Genomic DNA, 12600 nt, shown 5'->3' on the forward strand with positions numbered 1-12600 from the left:
GAAATTTTAATTGTTAATAACTTTTTAAGTAAAGATGTGCAAACAAAAAATCTAATTGTTTCGGAATGTGCACGAAACGAAAACCTATTGATTAGTATTTTGAACTCCATTTTATTAAATTCAAACCGCGGAAACGAATTTTTACGTAGTATGAAGTTGGCCCTCCAACGCTCATTTGTTAATAACTTTTAAAATAAAGGTGTGCAAACGAAAAATCGACTTGTTTCGAAATGTGCAAACAAACATCTATTGATTGGAGATCTTTTCGATCCAATGTGCTCGAAGTTGGGGAACTAAAGTTAGCCTCCCAAAACTGTTTTTTTAATAACTTTCTTATTAGAAGTGTGCAAACGAAAATTCAAAGTGTACATAAATGTGTAAACGATGTGCAATCGAATAGCTATAGAAAATTAATTTTTTCAAAAGTTGGGGGGCCAGCTTCACATGGGTGCATATCATGTCAAGCCAGCCATCCATTTTACGAAATTTTATGGATTTCGTTCATATTGCTTGAGCTTGAACAATTTGATGAATAAAGACTCTATGTCGAATAATAGACCCTTAGGCTAACTGATTACCGAACTATAGGGCCATCAATTTTTGGAATTTTGCAGCGCTTTTTTCGCTTGTCGTTAGTGGGTATGAAAGACAAGTTTGAAAATGAAATATTGACATTTTTTTAGAAAATTGAATGCTTTTTCACGTGAAAATACTTTCTTTTTTTAATCAAACCTAATCAAACCGTTTTTGACGATTTCTGTCCGTTTTTAAGTTTTTAAAATGACGGTGTGATTAAAAGGTCAGTTTCGATTTTCTTTTAATATAACTTAAAATGTAGCTCCAGATCTCTATTTTGTTACTTCAAAAGGACGTAATGGGACACGCATTCGTTTGGGAGTAAGCGCTCGGAAAATGAGGCAATGTCGCTTCGTCACCCTGCCGGCGCGCCATTACACTCAGCCTAGCCGCTAGGCATGGGTCGCTGTTAGGTCCTTATCATATTTCTGTACATGCACATAAGTTTAAAAAACAATTGTTCTCTGCATTTAACAGGGTCGAGACTGTCTTTAAGGAATATCAGTAGGTATACTGTAGCGATTCTAACTACGGTCCTTTGAAGGAGTTGTGGGGCGCGGAGGGTACTCGATGACGCGAGAGGATACTCGTAGGGAAAGATCCCCGGTTGCCGACATCGCTATTTATATAAACAGTCATAACCAGAATCCTATGTTTATATAAACATAGGATTCCGATCGATGGATTACATAAACGTGACATGCGTGATGACGCTATGCGTTTCATATTTTCTTCGTCACCTGCTGCCGCCGCTCGCCGCCTTCCGTCAACTTCTCTAAAAATGCAAAGGTAACAAAAGCTTGCAAATACATACTTCATATACTTCCTATCTCTCTTCCTCTTATGTTTCATCATCTTTTCTGCCGCATTGTCGCTCCCATTGTATCTTGTTCTCGCAAAAATATTTTATCATACGTTTTTTATTTAATGAATTAAATAGAGAAAACGCTTAATATGGTCGTAATCGTTACAGTACAGTCGAACGCGAAAATGATAGCAGCGCGCGTAATATGATAGCGCTGCGAAAATAAAAAAGGATCGAATAATGTCATATACTCAGATATATAGTTTAAATATGCATTTATTTTTATATATAACGTAATTTTACAATATATAATTCTTACAATATTTATAAGCAGGAAATTAATTTAAGGACATTAATTTAATTTAATTTAGTTAATAATAAATCGAATTTTAAACACCTGCTTCCGACTAGCAATAAAATGTACATTTATTTTTCACACTGTTTACAATATTATCTAAAGCATAAACTATTAATTCACACTCTATATTTGATATTTATTATTTTTATTAAATTTTGCGCAAAAGATACAGCATCACATTTATATTCGATGGTACAATTTTCACATAAAAGTGTTACAAAATATTTAAATTTTTCATTGATGATATGCATATACTGGCACAGTTCAGAGTATACGTTCTCGACGCAATGTTAAAATTTGAATATTAAAAGCACGATTGACGGCTTCATATACAGACATGTATCGCGCAGTGTTAATTTGACCACATTCACACATTTTTACGATTTCTATCATAGATTTTGGACTGACAATGATGAAGGTTCGATTGATTGCACGAACTGCTCAATATCCGCGCATCTTTCGATGAAAGTTCGCTACATTGCACGAGACAAAATTATGTTGTAACCCTGGTTGTCGCTAATTGCAATTTCCACAAAATTTAAACATAGGTCTCATGACATCCAGGTATTTGTAAGCTGTAGGAGTCAGTGTAAATTTTCTTCCTAATGTATACGAGGTGTATGATAGGTGTATGATTATTACAAAAAGATGTTCTGCAGAAGAAATAATATGTATATAAAAACTTTCTTCTGCATCTTTATATATATATATATATATATATATATATATATACACATATATATATATATATACATGAGTTTAAAAACAATTGCTCTCTGCGTTTAACAGGATATATTGTAGCGGTTTTAACTGCGAGGGGTACTTTCCTCTGAACTAGGATACACGATGACGCGGGGGGTACTCGTAGGCGCGAAGACGTAGGTCCCCAGTCGACAGTGATGTTTGTATAAACATAGAACTCTGATCGATGGATTACATAAACATGATACGCGACATTCCGCTATGTATTCCGTATTTTTTTCATCACCCGCCGCTGCCACCCGCCGCCGCCCAACAACTTTTCCAAAAATCTATATCTATATAATAGAAAAAAAAGGAAAACAAATAAACAAACTGTAGAGAAAAGGTATAAAAAAAAATGTATAAAATAAAAACTTATTATTTATAAAACTCTTTAATAGGAACGTAAAATCTCAAGGAATCGTACATGCTTGGAAAGCGTTGCAGTAGCGATCCGTCTGAACGACTGATGCAGTAACATTCGCTCTTTCTAAGTTTCCCCTCCACCACATTTCTTCAGGAATGCATACGGAATTATTCAATCAACATAAGCGAGAGATAAAAAATGCAAGCACCTTCTAATAAAAGATTTTCTTTTAATGACATTCGACGTGTTAATACGACATGTTTCGCGATGATATCATGAATGTAATTTTGATACATTGCGACATTGTCAAATAGTATGCATAATGATATATAAAATTTATAGATCGAGATGCATTGCGACATTGCCAAATAGTGATGTCCCATCCGTTGTAGTCGTATAGTACTCGCCATAGTATTCGTGCTCTCTTTCTTACTCATTGTGGTTCTATACTTATAGTATTCGCGGTCTTTCTTCTTCCCGTTATTTTCTCTCCCACGTTCTTTTTCCTTCTTGCTCACAATTTTATTAAATAAATATGATATTTGTTTTACGATTTTTTTATGATATTACTTAATTTATTAGTTAGATTATTTTATATATAATTTAGCAACTAATTATATTGAGAGTACAAATAAGTTTCCGCCGTTTGACAAAACACGGCGCCACTAGCAAACTATGGTTAAAATTGTCTGATGTAAAACGTTATATCGTAAGGTTGGACATCTGTCAACAACATAACCTTGAAATACTAGCGATTTTATATCAGCATCATATATTTTCTTTTGTGCGAAAATGCCGAGTTTTGAGCCGAATAAGCGTCATTTGCGGGAACTTTTGATTTACTTCTTTAATTTGAAGAAATCTGCAGCTGAGGCTCGATTGCTTGTAGAAGCATATTGTGAGGCTGCCTTAAGTTGAGTGATTTCAAAAGTTTAAGAACGGTGAATTTGACGTCGAAGACAAAGAACGAAAGGCCAGAAGGCCGAAAGTGTACGAAGATGCGGAATTGGAAGCATTATTGGATAAAGATTCGTGCCAAACTCAAAAAGAACTTGCACTTACATTAGGAGTGACTCAACAAGCAATTTCACATCGTTTGAAATCATTGGGAATGATTCAAAAGCAAGGGAATTGGGTTCCATATGAACTGAAACCGAGAAACGTTGAACGCCGATTTTCCATATGTGAAATGCTGCTCAGGCATAAACGAAAGGGTTTTTTTGCATCGTATAGTAACTGAAAAATGAATCCACTACGATAACTCAAAGAAGAGGAAATCATGGGGATCACCTGGCCATGCTTCAACATTGACAGCTAAGCCGAATATTCATGGAAAAAAAACTCATGTTGTGTATTTGGTGGGATCAGCTTAGTGTCGTGTATTATGAGTTGCTCAAATCGAACGAAACTGTTACTGGGGTTCTCTACCGAACATAATTGATGAGATTGAGCCGAGCACTCAAGGAAAAACGTACCCACTACTACTCCAGGCATGACAAAATTATTCTCCTGCATGATAATGCTCGATCACATGTTGCGGCGGTCAAAACCTACATGTAAGCACTCAATTGGGAAGTTCTACCCCAACCTCCGTATTCATCAGACATTGCCCCTTCCGATTACCATCTATTTCGATCGATGACGCATGGCCTGTCTGAGCAGCACTTCACATCATATGAAGATACCAAAAATTGGATCGATAATTGGATAGCCTTAAAAGATGAAGCGTTCTTCCAACGCGGTATCCGTACGCTACCAGAAAGATGGGAAAAAGTAGTGGCTAGCGATAATACTTTCAATAAAACATTATGTACAGTTCTTTCACAATAAATGCTTAATTTTTGATAAAAAACGGAAACTTATTTGTATTCCAATAATAATATTTTTAGTAATGTATTAGGTGTTGGAATTAATTCGTAGCGTTTTTTAATGAAAGAATGTTATTTATTTCACATGAGCATTAAAAAATACATTAATGAAAGTACTTCCCATCACTTGTAAAACGCTACGAATTAATTCCAACACCTAATAATGTAATAACAAATAGCTGAGCATCCCTAATTATCAAATCATTTTAAACTATTATTGAGTAGTTATCGAACACTTATTGTACTACGTCGTCTTACTGAATAGCTATCATATTATTAATTAATTCTAAATAACTATAGAGAAAAAAGGTTTTTTTCTACTTGCGGTAAGGAGAAACAGGAATGTGCGGGTTTCAAAGTTACGTGATAAGCAGATGGTGTCATAGAAGTGAGTGAAAAATATATTTTAGAAAACCCAGAGAGAAATAGAGATTAAAATTATAATTTCTTATTATTCAATTTTTATTTTAATAATTTGATTAACTTATTTGAGGAAAAATTGGACGCTTTCTTACCGTATATAATTCTAAACTGCCGAATAGAGGCAGGGAAAAAGGAGATTGAAAATAATTTAAAAAGTTCAGTAATATAGAAGTATCATATTATACATTTTTTTTCTATAAAACATTAATTTATTGCTTACTTTAAATGTAACGCAGTGTATACAATTTCATCTGGAGCACACATTACTAATTCACACTCCATGATTGAAGTTTCATCATAAACTTCACGCAATCTTTTAATGCATCACATTTATTGTTATATAAATAATATAATTTTGGCATATAATAGTCACAAATTTTTCGTATATATTCTCTCGCACGATTTTATTAAAAAGATATGGTATTCATTTTATGATGCACTTTCATGATGCAATTTTACAATAGAATGATATGAGCACAATTTTAATAATATTTTAATGGTATAAGTCGATCAACTGGACGCGCTTTCTTATTAAGTAATTTATTTTTACAAAAATATAATGTTTGAGATCGGTAATTCGGAAAAAAAGTAAGAACTCTTTCGATCGACCGACAGTAATTGTTATTGAACGCACGCATAAGGTGAGCTCGTGATTTCATCTCGAGCCTGACCTTAATCCTCGTCAAAGTCAGGGATTCGTCGTTCTTTAGTCTTTTTAAAACAATTCGGTACACGCAAACAGGCACCGGCAACGGACAATCGAAAGTTCTAGAACAATTCAATTCGCGCACGCGAGCGCCGCGCTCCGACGAATACGTCACGCGCTGTCACCAATCCCACGTACGGATTTTCTGTCGCGCATGACTGTTACGTTGAACGTCGTTAGAAAAGAATCCAAAGCGCCAATCAATTTTGTACAACTAATGCCACGCAATAATTACGATTGTGGTAAAATTTTATTGGATTTTTCCCAAGAAGAAAGCCTAGGCCGAAAGCAATAAATGCGTCGATCTCGCCGTTCCTCCTGCTTAGAGTTCTTAGAGTCATAGTCTCGCTACTATATCGTTTCGTAAAACCGCCGTGCTAACCGCTTAGTGAAAACCGCTATAAGACAGATCTTTTCGAGAAGTGCCGAGAAAATCGCCGAGATTTTCCATCACCGCGATTCCAAATACAATTTGGAAAAGATGATCGCATTTAATATTCTGTTAATCTAATATTTAATTAATTATATTTTCTGAATTTGTAACTGTGCATATTAAAGAAAATTCTTTTGTTAAATTACAAAGAAACGGAGTTCTCTTTACTGTCGTGTATCATATCAACCGTGTGCCGTTCTCTCACTCGAATCTTTCCGCGCGGTGCATTCCCGCACATATAAAGAGGGAATGATGAAGAGATTAGGGAAAAGATAAATTTTCAAAGAAATATGTATATTTTTTAATATAGATTTATTTATCTGCGATTTGTTTATCTAATATTTAATGCAGCACGTATAATATAATTTAAACTATAGACTACTAGTTCACATCCTATAATATAATTTTTATCATAAATTTTGTGCAAAGTGTTTGCAGCATCGCGTTTATTAGTAATACAATTTTGTCTTAAAAATGATACAAAATATTTGAATTTTTTATTAACACCATGCGTACATTGACTTAGTTTATAGTACGCATGCTCGACACATTGCTCGAACTCAAATAAGAAGAGTACAGTTGTTGGTTTCATGTACAAGCATGTATCATACAATGACAATTTTACATTTTTCGTATCACATACTTTAACAAGATCTATATTCAGATCTTGAATCGATGATGATGATGATGGGACAATTGACTGCATTAATCGCTCAATATCTGCACGTCTCTCGATGAATGCCTTCCACATAGCATGGGGCAGAATTATGCGGTTGCCTCGATTGTCGCAGATCGCAATTTCTACATGAGACGTTCCACGACGATCCCGATGTCCAAGAACTTATACGCTGTCAATGTCAATGTATATCTCCTTATCAAGATGAGGTATGTAGCGAGGTTTCGAAGATATATGAGAAGATGTACTGTAGAAAATAGAAAAAATGTATGTAAATAGACCTTAGAAAAATACATAACGTATAAAATGTATAATCAAAATTTTATAAAAATTGAATAAACTACTGTTTCTCGCACACCTCATCCTGTTGAATTACGTAATATTTCATAACGTAAGACATTTTCAAGGGTAGTATATACTCTGATACAATAAAAGCAATCTGCTCTATGTAGTAGGAGCGATCCAAAGAGCGACTAATATAATAAGACTTATGTATCGTAAGTCTCTTTTTTTAAGTAGTGAGCCCCATCACGAATTTCTAGAAACTTCGCATTCCACAGAATCCTCAGCGTATGTAGTGAGCTAACTGACTGAATCAGTAATGTCACCATAAGTCTCACTAATTAGTGCTCATCGTTTCACATTTTCCAGCAACATTTTCCAAGTTATCATTAAAAATTATTATTTTATAACATTATATTTATTTTAAATTATTATTTTAATCAAAAGTTACTTCAATTTCGCCTCTATATGTGTCAAAAGTTACTTCAATTTCGCCTCTATACGATTTTACTTTAATATAGATATCATAATTACATTTTATGACATTGAAGTAATATATGTTCTACAATATCTATGTATGAATGAGCTTCGCTGTATGTTACATTAGTAACATCATGAATCGTACAATGACATGTAGGAAGATTTAAATTTACGTAATCAAACTTCGAATCACACACATTGATGTGTTTATATATCTGTTATGGCTTGGTACACCATGTATTACTGCGATTAAGCACGAAATCCAAGTTCTTTATACTGCGACTAAAATGCATGATCGTGGAGCAATATTGTTTATTAATTTCACACAGAATAACGTAAACGTACAATTCTTTTTTAACATTTAAAGTATATTAGGTATATAACTTTGCTTCCGCCGTTTTCCTATAGATGGCTTTAGCGGTAAGTGGTGTGTGGCGTTGCGAGCGTTAGTCGCGGCGCTGCGAGCGTTGGTCGCGGCGCTGCGAACGTTAGCTGCGGCGCTGCGAGCGCCAGTGGCGGCGCTGCATGCGTCCGTCGCGGCGCTGATGCGGTCGTTCTTTCCGTTACTTCTTCCTTTCGCTCTCTCTGGTGTCATGGCGTGCCGCGTGCAGACCTCGTGTAAGTCTCTGCAATAGTCAGTAAGTTAGAACTCGGAAGTTGAGGTTCCGAATTACTTTGTGTATTCCGCGAGACCGATACCGATCATTATTCATGTCTGTGATAATTGTTAGCGTCGTCAGATAAATTCTTAGAGTGTATTTTCATAGTTCTAGTATTGTCCGCGACACGATGCCGGTATCCGAGCCGTCTTACACGCGCAATCACATCTCTACTTTCTAATCTACATTTGTATTTAGTATTTAGTTAGTTAGATATTAAGTGTGTATTAAATCGCCTCATGGCATAAAAATCAGAAGCAGTGCGTAGCGCTCATTCTCAACCTAACGATTTCCCGCCATTTGTCCTTCGCCGTGGTTGGCAACCACCGGCGCCATTGCGTAGCACGTGATCCAATAGCCACAGGTGATCGAAATAAATAGATCATAGACATTATACAATAAACTTGATCATCTGTCAACATAACCCTATAGAAACATTAATCGATTTGTGTCTGCATCATAAAGTTATTCTTAATTGAAAATGTCAGTTTACGAATCAAATTCTCGTCATTTGCGGGAGGTTTTAATTTTCTGCTTCAATATGAAGAAATCTGTGACTGAGGCTCATCGAATGCTCTCAAATACTTATGGTGAGGCCGCTATTAGTAAAAGAACGTGTCGTGAGTGGTTTCAACGCTTCAAGAACGGTGATTTTGACGTCGAAGACTGGTATAGCGATGGAAGAGAGAAGGTTTTCGAAGAATTGGAGGCATTACTTGATCAAGACTCGTGTCAAAATCAAAAAGAATTGGCACGATTGGGAGTGACTCAACCAGCCATTTCAAAACGCCTCAAAGCCATGGGAATGATTCAGAAGCAAGGAAATTGGATTCCGTACGAGTTGAAGCCGAGAAATATTGAACGGCGTTTGTTTGCTTGTGAACAGCTGTTGAAAGGCAAAGACGGAAGGGATTTCTGCATCGCATTGTGACATTGGGGACGAAAAATGGGTTCATTACGATAACCCCAAGCGCAGAAAATCATAGGGAGTTCCCGGCCATCTTTCCACGTCGACGACCAAACCGAATATTCACGACTCCAAGGTCATGTTCTGTATTTGGCGATTTTAGAATTCACTTGTATGAAGAATTCTGAAAGAAGATGTAAACTTTTCGAATATTTCTTAGTATTTCTGAAAAATTCATATAAAAATTATGAGAAAAATTTTCACCAGGAAACTGTTCAATGTTTAAAATTCATTTGACAATAACTATTAGATGTAGAACTTTGCTTCCGCCGTTTTTTTTCCGAAATTCGAGGCTTTATTGTAAAAAACTGGTTATACATTTATGATTCAAAGTCCATCGCTGGCCACTTTTTCTCATCTTTCGGGCAGCATACGAATCCTGTGTCGAAAAAACTGATCATCTTTTGAGGCGATCTACGAATCGATCCAATTTTTTACTTCTTGATGAGACCGGAAGTGCTGGTCAGCCAGGCCGTGTGCCATTGATCGAAACAAGTGATGATCAGAGGGAGCAACGTCTGGAGAATATGGTGGGTAGGGTAGGACTTCCCATTTCAACGTTTCCAAATATGTTTTGACCACTTTCGCAACATGGGATCGAGCATTATCATACTGCAAAATCACTTTATCGTGTCTCTCGTTGTATATTGCGGCCGTTTGTCTTTCAATGCTCGGCTCAAATGCATCAATTGTGTTCGATACCAATCGCCTGTGATTGTTTCAGTTGGTTTTTAACAGCTCATAATACACTACGCCGAGCTGGTCCCACAAAATACAGAGCATGACCTTGGAGTCGTGAATATTCGGTTTGGCCGTCGACGTGGAAGGATGGCCGGGAACTCCTCATGATTTTCTGCGCTTGGGGTTATCGTAATGAACCCATTTTTCGTCCCCAATGTCACAATGCGATGCAGAAATCCCTTCCGTCTTTGCCTTTCAACAGCTGTTCACAAGCAAACAAACGCCGTTCAATATTTCTCGGCTTCAACTCGTACGGAATCCAATTTCCTTGCTTCTGAATCATTCCCATGGCTTTGAGGCGTTTTGAAATGGCTGGTTGAGTCACTCCTAATGATCGTGCCAATTCTTTTTGATTTTGACACGAGTCTTGATCAAGTAATGCTTCCAATTCTTCGAAAACTTTCTCTCTTCCATCGCTATACCAGTCTTCGACGTCAAAATCACCGTTCTTGAAGCGTTGAAACCACTCACGACACGTTCTTTTACTAATAGCGGCCTCACCATAAGTATTTGAGAGCATTCGATGAGCCTCAGCCGCAGATTTCTTCATATTGAAACAGAAAATTAAAACCTCCCGCAAATGACGAGAATTTGGCTCGTAAACTGACATTTTCAATCGAGAATAACTTTATGATGCAGACACAAATCGACTAATGTTTCTATAGGATTATGTTGACAGATACCCAAGTTTATTGTATAACGTCTATGATCTATTTATTTCGACCACTACTTATCGCTAAAGCCATCTATAGGAAAACGGCGGAAGCAAAGTTATACACCTAATAATATCCTCACAAATGTTTTTTGCGATGACTGCAGCGGTAACTATTCATTGAGCAATTGATGTATTAGATCTCTCTTTCCTTCATGCGTTTTCTATTTCATTATTTTCATATATCATTTATTTTTATGTTTTTATTTTTTTATACATTTATTTTTTCCTGTGGATCAATGTGGAATTTTACTTTACAAATATGCAAGTTAATTTTCAGTGTAATTACTTATATTAAACTATGCAATGACACACATATAAGAATGCACTTTGACGATATCGAATCTTTTTTTATATCTAAGGGATCAACGTCAGCGACAATAAAGTCTGTCTGTTCCCATTCTCTTTTCAAAAATGAGTTTAGGCAATGTATTAGTAGGTATTAGTAGATATATTAGTAGGTATATTAGTAGGCGGATTTTAACTGTGGTCCTCTAAGGGGGACCAGTATCGCTGTTTATGTAAACAATGATAACCAGGGTCCTATGTTTGTGTAAACATATCGACTTCGGTCGATAAATTATATAAACATGATACGCATGCTGACATTCCGCTATGCATTCCGTATTTTTTTCGTCCCCTAGCGCCATCCATTGCCGTCGTCTTCTTCAAAAATGCATCGGTAACAAAAGCTTGCATACACTTACTATCTATCTTCTTCTTATCTGTCATCATCTTTCCCACCGCGTTGTCGCTCCCGTTGTATTTTGTTCTCGCGTGCAAAAATATTTTATCATACTTTTTTTTATTTAATAATTTAAAGAGATCAAATGCTTAATACGGGCGTAACAGTACCATCGAGCGCGATGATGCTCGACGAGCATAATTTATTAGCGCGGAGATAAAAAAGAAGGAAAGAAACGAATAGATGCAAAGCATAAATAATGTAATTTACATATATTGCTTTCGCACTACATAAAATTTTATTATAATAAAAAAATGAAAAAAAATTAATTAAAAGAAAAAAAAATAAACATAAAAAATTTTAAAAATTTGTGGGGTTGACGCCATTGTTTCTGTAATGCAAAAAGCATTACATTAGCATGAAATATATATAAGAAGAGAAATTTACATATAAATTTATGATACTTATAATTCCAATTCTTTTCCACGCCTTCCACTTTCTTCTCTTCCTCTTCCTCATCCTCTTTTTCTGCCTCATATTTTTCCTCTTCCACAGCCTTTTCCTCTTCCTCTTTCACCACCTCTCCCATTCTGAGGAATGTCATAAATTCAGGAGGCAGTCTCCTCTTCCTCATCCTCTTCCTCTTCATCTTTTTTCTCCATAACCTCATCGAGATTGTCGAACTCAATTTTACTGATACATATTTGAGTGAGATCATCCACCTCATCGGCAATCTCGGGGGAATAATTCTATTTCATCGACAGGTAATCGAGTTAGATCAATTGTTATACTCTCATCATGTTGAATGATGGAACCCGTGGAAGAGGTGCAGGCAGTCGCCACAACTTTTTGTTATTGATCACCCATCATGTATAATATAACTGCACTGTAAAAATAATTTTTTTACTTAATCACGTAAACGTGCAAAAATATTCTATCATTAACGTTAAATAATAAAATACTTTTGCAAGTTTATAAAAAAAATTATTCACGGTGCAAACTCTTCATTATATTTAATATGCTCGCGCAGAGATTCGGCAATGACTGACGCTAAGAAGCATCCTTTGCCATAACGAGGCTATCTAGGATACATTTACATTTGCGCTGCATACGAAACATTT

General features: G+C 35.8%; 1 pseudogene; it reads right to left on the bottom strand.

Moving 5' to 3' along the window:
- Positions 1-6608: 6608 nt before the first annotated feature.
- LOC147908997 (uncharacterized) lies at positions 6609-12068 on the bottom strand (annotated as a pseudogene).
- Positions 12069-12600: the final 532 nt, after the last annotated feature.

The sequence above is a fragment of the Acromyrmex echinatior genome, chromosome 7 (genome assembly GCF_024713525.1).
Source record: "Acromyrmex echinatior isolate Ae372 chromosome 7, ASM2471352v2, whole genome shotgun sequence".
NCBI classification, from domain to species: domain Eukaryota; kingdom Metazoa; phylum Arthropoda; class Insecta; order Hymenoptera; family Formicidae; genus Acromyrmex; species Acromyrmex echinatior.